The following is a 7,667-nucleotide window of genomic DNA, read 5'->3' on the forward strand; positions in this document are numbered from 1 at the left end:
TTTCTCTCTCTCTCTCTCTCTCTCTCTCTCTCTCTATATATATATATATATATATATATATATATAGAGAGAGAGAGAGAGAGAGAGAGAGAGAGAGAGAGAGAGAGAGAGAGAGAGAGAGAGAGAGAGAGAGAGAGAGCAGAGGCTCCATGTGACAAATTCATTTCCTGGAGAGGTCCTCAGGCTTGTGTGTGTGTGTGTGAGAGAGAGAGTGAGAGAGAGAGAGAGAGAGAGAGAGAGCAGAGGCTCCATGTGTTAAATGCCTTTCCTGGAGAGGCCCTGAGGTTTGAGAGAGAGAGAGAGAGAGAGAGAGAGAGAGAGAGAGAGAGAGAGAGAGAGAGAGAGAGAGAGAGGAGCCCTGAGGTTTGTGAGGTGCTTGGCAGATAATTTCCATCTGCCAGGGGGAAGGAGTCAAATGGCCGAGGGGGGGAAGGGAATAATGATGATGGGGGAACACAGGAGCGAAAGACAAACTCGCAATTTTGAGGACTGATGAGGTCTGACATAAACTGCCGGGGACAGCCAGCCAGAGCCCCCCCACCCCCACCCCCAATCAAAGACGAACCGCAGTGTGTAATTAAAATGAGGGTGGACAGGAATTTCCTGGTTCGTCTTCGGAACATTTAAAGGTTTCAACGAGAAAATAGAAAATAGCTGTAATCTTCCTTGCTGCTTGAATGATCTACCTGAGATTTACCTGGGGCCACGCTGGTAAGATAATGAAAGCTATTTCATCCCTCCCACAATTAGTCTGTAATAATAATAATAATAATAATAATAATAATAATAATAATAATAATAATAATACCACTTGTGGTTCGCTGTCGATAGTCACAAACTTAAAATATATATTTGTCTTGCTAAGTGCTTCAAAGTAAAGTTCATTATTTACTAATTGCATTCAATGATAAAACTACTAAAAAATGAGCCGAAGCTTCATCGGCGCAATCGAGTTTTCTGTACAGCCGCTACAGCGTATAATCAAGTCCAACGAAAATAGATCTATCTTCCGGTGGTCTCGGGTGAGCCGCGGCCCATGAAACTTTAACCACGGTCCGGGGCTGGTCTATCCTATGTCGTTGCCTGAAGCACGATTATGGCTAACTTTAACCTTGAATAAAATAAAAACTACTGAGGCTAGAGGGCTGCAATTTGGTATGTTTGATGATTGGAGGGTGGATGATCAACATACCAATTTGCAGCCCTCTAGCCTCAGTAGGTTTGAAGATCTGAGATCGGACAGAAAAAAGTGCGGACGGACAGACAAAACCGGCACAATAGTTTTCTTTTACAGAAAAATAAATATCCTTGTATTTTACATTTAAAAGTCCGTGGACATCTCGGTGTCCTAAGAGGAATTATTTGTGGTGATGATGTGAAGAACTATAAAAAAAAATGACATGAACTAGATTTATTATTCTATTTTTGCTTCTGTGAATTTTTTTTTCTCTCGCCTTAGATTTGATTTCATTTAGAGTTTTAATGAATATTTTAATTCATGTGATTGCAATGGATTAATCCATTATTTTTTTCTGAAGTATATTTTTACTGATGGTAACATAGTTTAAAAATGATTTAAATAACTATTTTATTCTCGAGTGTGAACTTCCTTTGGATTGTACTTTGGTAATAAATAATCTTATGTTTTGGTGCCTTGCCTCTATTTAGGATGAAAATGGCTTCGTGTGTTGAAACCAATAAAAATGTCCGCTATCTTGTTTGGCTGTTCCTGAAAAAGTAAGGTAATGAATGCTGCCAAATCATTACGAGTATGTTGTACGTCCCACATAGTGTCAAAACAAATTACGAATATGCTGTGCCTCCCACATAGTGTCAAAATCTTGAATTAAGGTGGTGAAAATCATCACATAGTAACTATACCATTAATTCCCAGACAATATGCAGACGATTGTTGAGACAGCACTTCAATTGAATCATGAGCCTTTCAACAGAGAGGCATTCTGCCCTCAAATGGAAAACTGCAGTGTCTGCAAAATTTTCGAAATTGAGATATGCCACCTATTGGGCTCGTGAAACACTCATACACAAGTTACAGCAGTTTCAGAATGATTCTTCAATGCCTTATTTAGGGGGTCCCATTTGCAGTATCTGCAATATCAGTAGTAAGGCAAAAGAAAACTGCAGTATCTGCAAATTCTTCGAAATTGAGATATGCCACCTATTGGCAGTTTCAGAATGATTCTTCAATGCTTTCCAAGAGTATTTAGGGGGTCCCATTTGCAGTATCTGCAAAATCAGTAGTAAGGCAAGGGACTATCTACCATTTTTCTCAGTTTTGTAATTTTTGCATATATTGCATTCTTCCATTTTAGGGCAGAATTGTCACTTCTAGATACTACAGTATCGTCTGGGTGATTCAGAAAAGGAATGTTTTATTTTTTGTAATGTTTTTGAGTTGGTTTTTTTTCTGGAGAATTCAGTGCAAAGTAATATTAGTGAGACATGTATGGGAGTAACATTGGTGTAGATGATATAGGCTATATACATTTATTTTGTTCTGAGATTAATATAGTGTACGGTGACGTCACTTACTAAATAGATGGTTCCTTCTTCTGTAATCAATAAATTTAATCTTTATAGGCCACGGCTACAAGGATTTAAATCATATAATCTTTCTACTTTTTCGCCGTAATAATTATAACCATAACTAATATATATATATATATATATATATATATATATATATATATATATATATATATATATATATATATATATATATCTCACTCCAAGCTTTTCGAAGCATGATACGAAACGGACACTGACGCAGAACTAAAAATCGAATCATAATTCCCAAACCTTGAACGAGTTTCCGGCGCGACTTCCTGTTTAACATTTTGGTAGGTGTCGCTATGCGCTTATTTTAATTTATCTTTCTTCCCTTCCTTTCAAGGGGGACCCCGAAATGTAACTATCAAGGAGTTTTATTGGCAAGGTCATCTCGTATTCTGTGAGTCCGGACTCGTCTCCTGCGAGAGGAAAAGAAATCTCTGTCATTAGCCTTGCTGGAGCCCTTAAGAGAGACACAGGGAAGATTTTTACTAAGAATTTGTCTATTCGACATGTTGATGTACATCAGAAGAGAGCAATTCTCTCTCTCTCTCTCTCTCTCTCTCTCTCTCTCTCTCTCTCTCTCTCTCTCTCTCTCTCTCTCATCTTTTTTTTATGAATTTGTCTATTCGACATAGTGATGTATATGAGAAGAGAGCAATTCTCTCTCTCTCTCTCTCTCTCTCTCTCTCTCTCTCTCTCTCTCGTTTAATCTTCTTACCCGTGTAATTATGCATAATGCATAATAACACGCAAACATTTATCAAAATAACAGTTTTGCAGCAATGCCTTCGTCAATAATTACTTGTACTTTTTTTTAGGATTTTCAGAGCCAACATTTACATTAATTACTTGTGCTTATTTCAGTATTTCATATTAATTACTCTGATGCAGTGAAATCAGAAGAAGAGTCGCGAACCCTCCTCTATCACTGATGGTGTATATCAGGAGAAAGCATCTCTCTCTCTCTCTCTCTCTCTCTCTCTCTCTCTCTCATCTGCCTGTATCCTTATGAACGAACTGGAACATGCAAGCATTTACCAAAGGAAGAGTTTTCCAGCACTGCCTTAGCTATTAATTATTTGTACTTTTAGTTTTCTGTACAAGAAAACTATTGTGCCGGCTTCGTCTGTCCGTCCTCACTCTGTCCGCCCGCACTTTTTCTGTCCGCCCTCAGATCTTAAAAGCTACTGAGGCTAGAGGGCTGCAAATTGGTATGTTGATCATCCACCCCGCAGTTGCACTATGAAGTAATAGTTAGAGGTGTTGGACAGCAAGATTGAAACAAGGACGCGGGAACGGAGGTAAAGTCGAGTGTAACAATTAGGTGCAGCTAGGTGAGGCCATGGAAGGGACGCTGCAAACACCCTTTGGTAATGCCTACAGTTCACCATCTGAGGTGCACTGACGGCCCCAACCCCCTACGGAATGGAATGGAACGAAAAATAGTTTAGGCCAAAGGCCAAGCACTGGGATCTTATGAGGTCATTCAGCGCTGAAGGGGAAATTGAGAGTAGGTAGGTTTGAAAGGTGTAACAGGAGGAAAACCTCAAAGCAGTTTCACTAAGAAGTAATTGTTAGGTGATGCAAGAAAGATAATATGAAAGGAGGTAGAGTAAAAGAAACGAAAGGGGTTATAGCAGCTAGGGGCCGAAGAGACGCTGCAAAGAACCTTTAGTAATGCCTACAGTGTGCCGCGTGAGGTGTACTGACGGCATTTCCCCCTACAGGGCTAATCTCCTACGGGGTTCCAGAAATTTGAATGATTGAAAGCGTCTTCAAGACTTGATGACGATGATAATTATAATGATGATGATGATGACAGTTGTCATCTTTCAAGGAATACTTGGTCACTAAGTCTGGTCTCTGCTCTTTTTGGTGACGTTCCTGTTCTGTACATGACACAAACTGCCACGACTGACCTGTGACACCAGTCGCGAAAGCGTTGTTTAATGTCATGTATGATACAGGTACGTCACAGCACGCATTAAAGTGGTAAGTGTTCATCTATTCTAAATGATAGAGAGTCAGCTATCAGTATCCTAGATGAAGGATAATGATAAACTATCTTTTTTTTTTTTTTTTTGTTTGGCTGAAAAATCTTTTGGTCTGACTTTTCCTTTCCTGGCAGAAATTCTAACTCAATAATTGACTGAATTATAATTTTTATCAAAACTATTGAATTCTCGTATTTTACTTTTTTCAGAAAAATTTAAATAACGTGATTTTGTAGTTAAAAAGGGACATTTACGTTATTTATTTTACCGAAAACAAAGGTATACAAACGAAAAAAAAACCGTTTCCCATCTTCTATACTTCAGCAAAACACAAAAGTGGCGCAGTCTTCAACAAGCATTATTCAGACTGCAGTGAATGATTAATGTCAATCTAGAGTCAACAGTCGCTTGCTTGGGTCCTCTCTCTCTCTCTCTCTCTCTCTCTCTCTCTCTCTCTCTCTCTCTCTCTCTCTCTCTCTCGTGGTCACGAAAAATCCGACCATTGCCAATTACAGGTATGGGAAAGACGGAGAAAGGAAGGTTGCATCCGCAAATGAAATGAAAACAGAGAGAGAGAGAGAGAGAGAGAGAGAGAGAGAGAGAGAGAGAGAGAGAGAGAGAGAGAGAGAGCGCCAGGGGATGCAGGAAAGCTATAAGGCACTTGAATATTATTCAACTGAATGGTCTCTATTTGTTTTGCAGGGGAGAGAGAGAGAGAGAGAGAGAGAGAGAGAGAGAGAGAGAGAGAGAGAGAGAGAGAGAGAGAGACGCAAGACTCCCTAGGAAAATAGGATGTGTCCCTCTCCCTTAATTGGAGAAGTGGTTGCAAGATCCACAGAATGAAAAACAATGGGAGATTTCTTTTAATTGGACAAATGGTAAAGTACATTAGCGACCTCATATCTCTTATTGGTGGACAACAGCAGTAATAGTCTCGAGATAAGTCGGTTCTTGCAATTTAAAGTAAAGGAAAATATTCCCTGAATCATGTTCAATTAATATATTGGTCATTAGTTCAGAAGTGCATTAACTCCTTTCGCAAAACCAAATGTTTCTAAAATAAAATCTATAAGGTGCATATGGAAGTTGAATAAATTGCAAAATCAATTTACTAAGCAACTGGTTATTCAAAAGGAATTATCGAAAAGAATATTAAATCAAAATAAAAGAATGGTAATGAGGCCATATGCGAACGTAAAAACTTGACAAAAGTCAAAACAAAAAAGTTAAGTTTACGATAATGAGCAAAAGCATCTCATTAATCTCAGAAGCTACGCAGATCCGTCTGCACCATTCTAAGAAAAAGAAAAATTTCAATATATATGAAAAAAAGGGTAGCATATGATCCTCCTTTGCTTCAAAACAAGACTTGGTATCACACACACACACACACACAAAACATACAACAAACAAGAATCATTTTAGAATTAGTTCAAAGGAAGGTGGAAAACAAGGCGCCCTTTTTCCCTTGTCTTGCCATTTTTTCCATCTCAAGGTTAAATTTCAGCTGGTGTTTCAAAGCCACTGGTTTCTGATATCTATCTACATCCCAGAGAAGCATGATGCCTTTTTTCCATCAACCGGATGGCTTAGAAAAGTCGATTGAGACATTAGAAACATTCAAAATGCTGAAAGGCTAGCAAAAGTAGACAGTAAACTCTTCACATTAAACGAAACCAGACAAGGAATAATGGGTGGAAACTAGAACTGAGAGATACAACACATATTGTGGGAACTTCTTCACATACAAGATTTGTCTCATGGAATAAACTGCCTCTCTCTCTCAGTGACAGTGTGGAGGAAGAGTTTAAAAGAAAGCTCGAAATCATTTGAAGAACACTTGAATGAACAGTGAAATCTAGAGATAAAAATGATGTCTCCTCGGATGGACCATAAGTCTTTGAGACATCCTAATCCTTTCTGCTTGTAACTCACTCTCTCTCTCTCTCTCTCTCTCTCTCTCTCTCTCTCTCTCTCTCTCTCTCTCTCTCTCATGACCCCATGAATCAACATGGGTCACCCTGAAGTGGCATTTGTATACCCTCAGAGGTCAACAAGAGCGTACCCTTGACACTGGCTGGTGCGCAATCGATTTTTCTGTACAGCCGCTACAGCGTATAATCAAGGCCACCGAAACAGATCTATCTTTCGGTGGTCTCGGAATAATGCTGTATGAGCCGCGGCCCATGAGACGTTAACCACTGCCCGGTGGTGGCCTACACTATATCGTTGCCAGAAGCGCGATTATGGCTAAATTTTGCCTTACATAAAATCAAAACTACTGAGGATAGAGGGCTGCAATTTGGTATGTTTGATAATTGGAGGGTGGATGATCAACATGCCAATTTGCAGCCCTCTAGCCTTAGAAGTTTTTAAGATCCGAGGGCGGACAGAAAAAGTGCGGATGGACAGACAAAGCCGGCACAATAGTTTTCTTTGACAGAAAACTAAAAACTGTCCAAGAGGGGTCTTTGAGCGAGAAATTCTTACAAATTTCCGAAGAGACAATAATCACTGATTACAAAAGTGGCTTCATGAACTCTACAGATCCACACCTTTATCTACCAAGCTATAACCCTTTACCTAAGGATGCGGCTCCCAAACTATCGGACCTTATTCCAGCTAATGCTGGAAAGCACTAATCGAGCTTAAGACCCAAGGCAGGAGAGATACTTCAAAGGACCTTTGAAGCTCGACATCATTTGTCTCTCCTCCTCCTGATTTCCTGCCTTCCTGAGCCACTTATCGCGAAATTGGCTTTACGCTCTTTGGAGGGGGGAGGGGGGCATTAAACAAATCCTAGATTATCTAGACCTCTGGCGTTGAGGAGACTGAGATAAGGGGGTTTCAAGTTATTTTTCTATGATGGTATTTTGGGTATTTTGCCTTCGAATGGGTTTATTTTATCATGTTTTCTTCTTACTTTTCGAGACTGTGTTATGGTATGACAGTTCTGAAGGGCAGTTTGAGAACATGCTGCAGCGATATGACCCCCATATGACCCCCAGTTCATCCTCCAAAGGGTTTCTCCATTTGCAGAAGCATATATCTTTAAGCAATACATATAAATGCCTTTAAAACTGACACCTGTTTCGTCAA

The sequence above is a fragment of the Macrobrachium rosenbergii genome, chromosome 8 (genome assembly GCF_040412425.1).
Source record: "Macrobrachium rosenbergii isolate ZJJX-2024 chromosome 8, ASM4041242v1, whole genome shotgun sequence".
Classification (NCBI taxonomy): Eukaryota; Metazoa; Arthropoda; class Malacostraca; order Decapoda; family Palaemonidae; genus Macrobrachium; species Macrobrachium rosenbergii.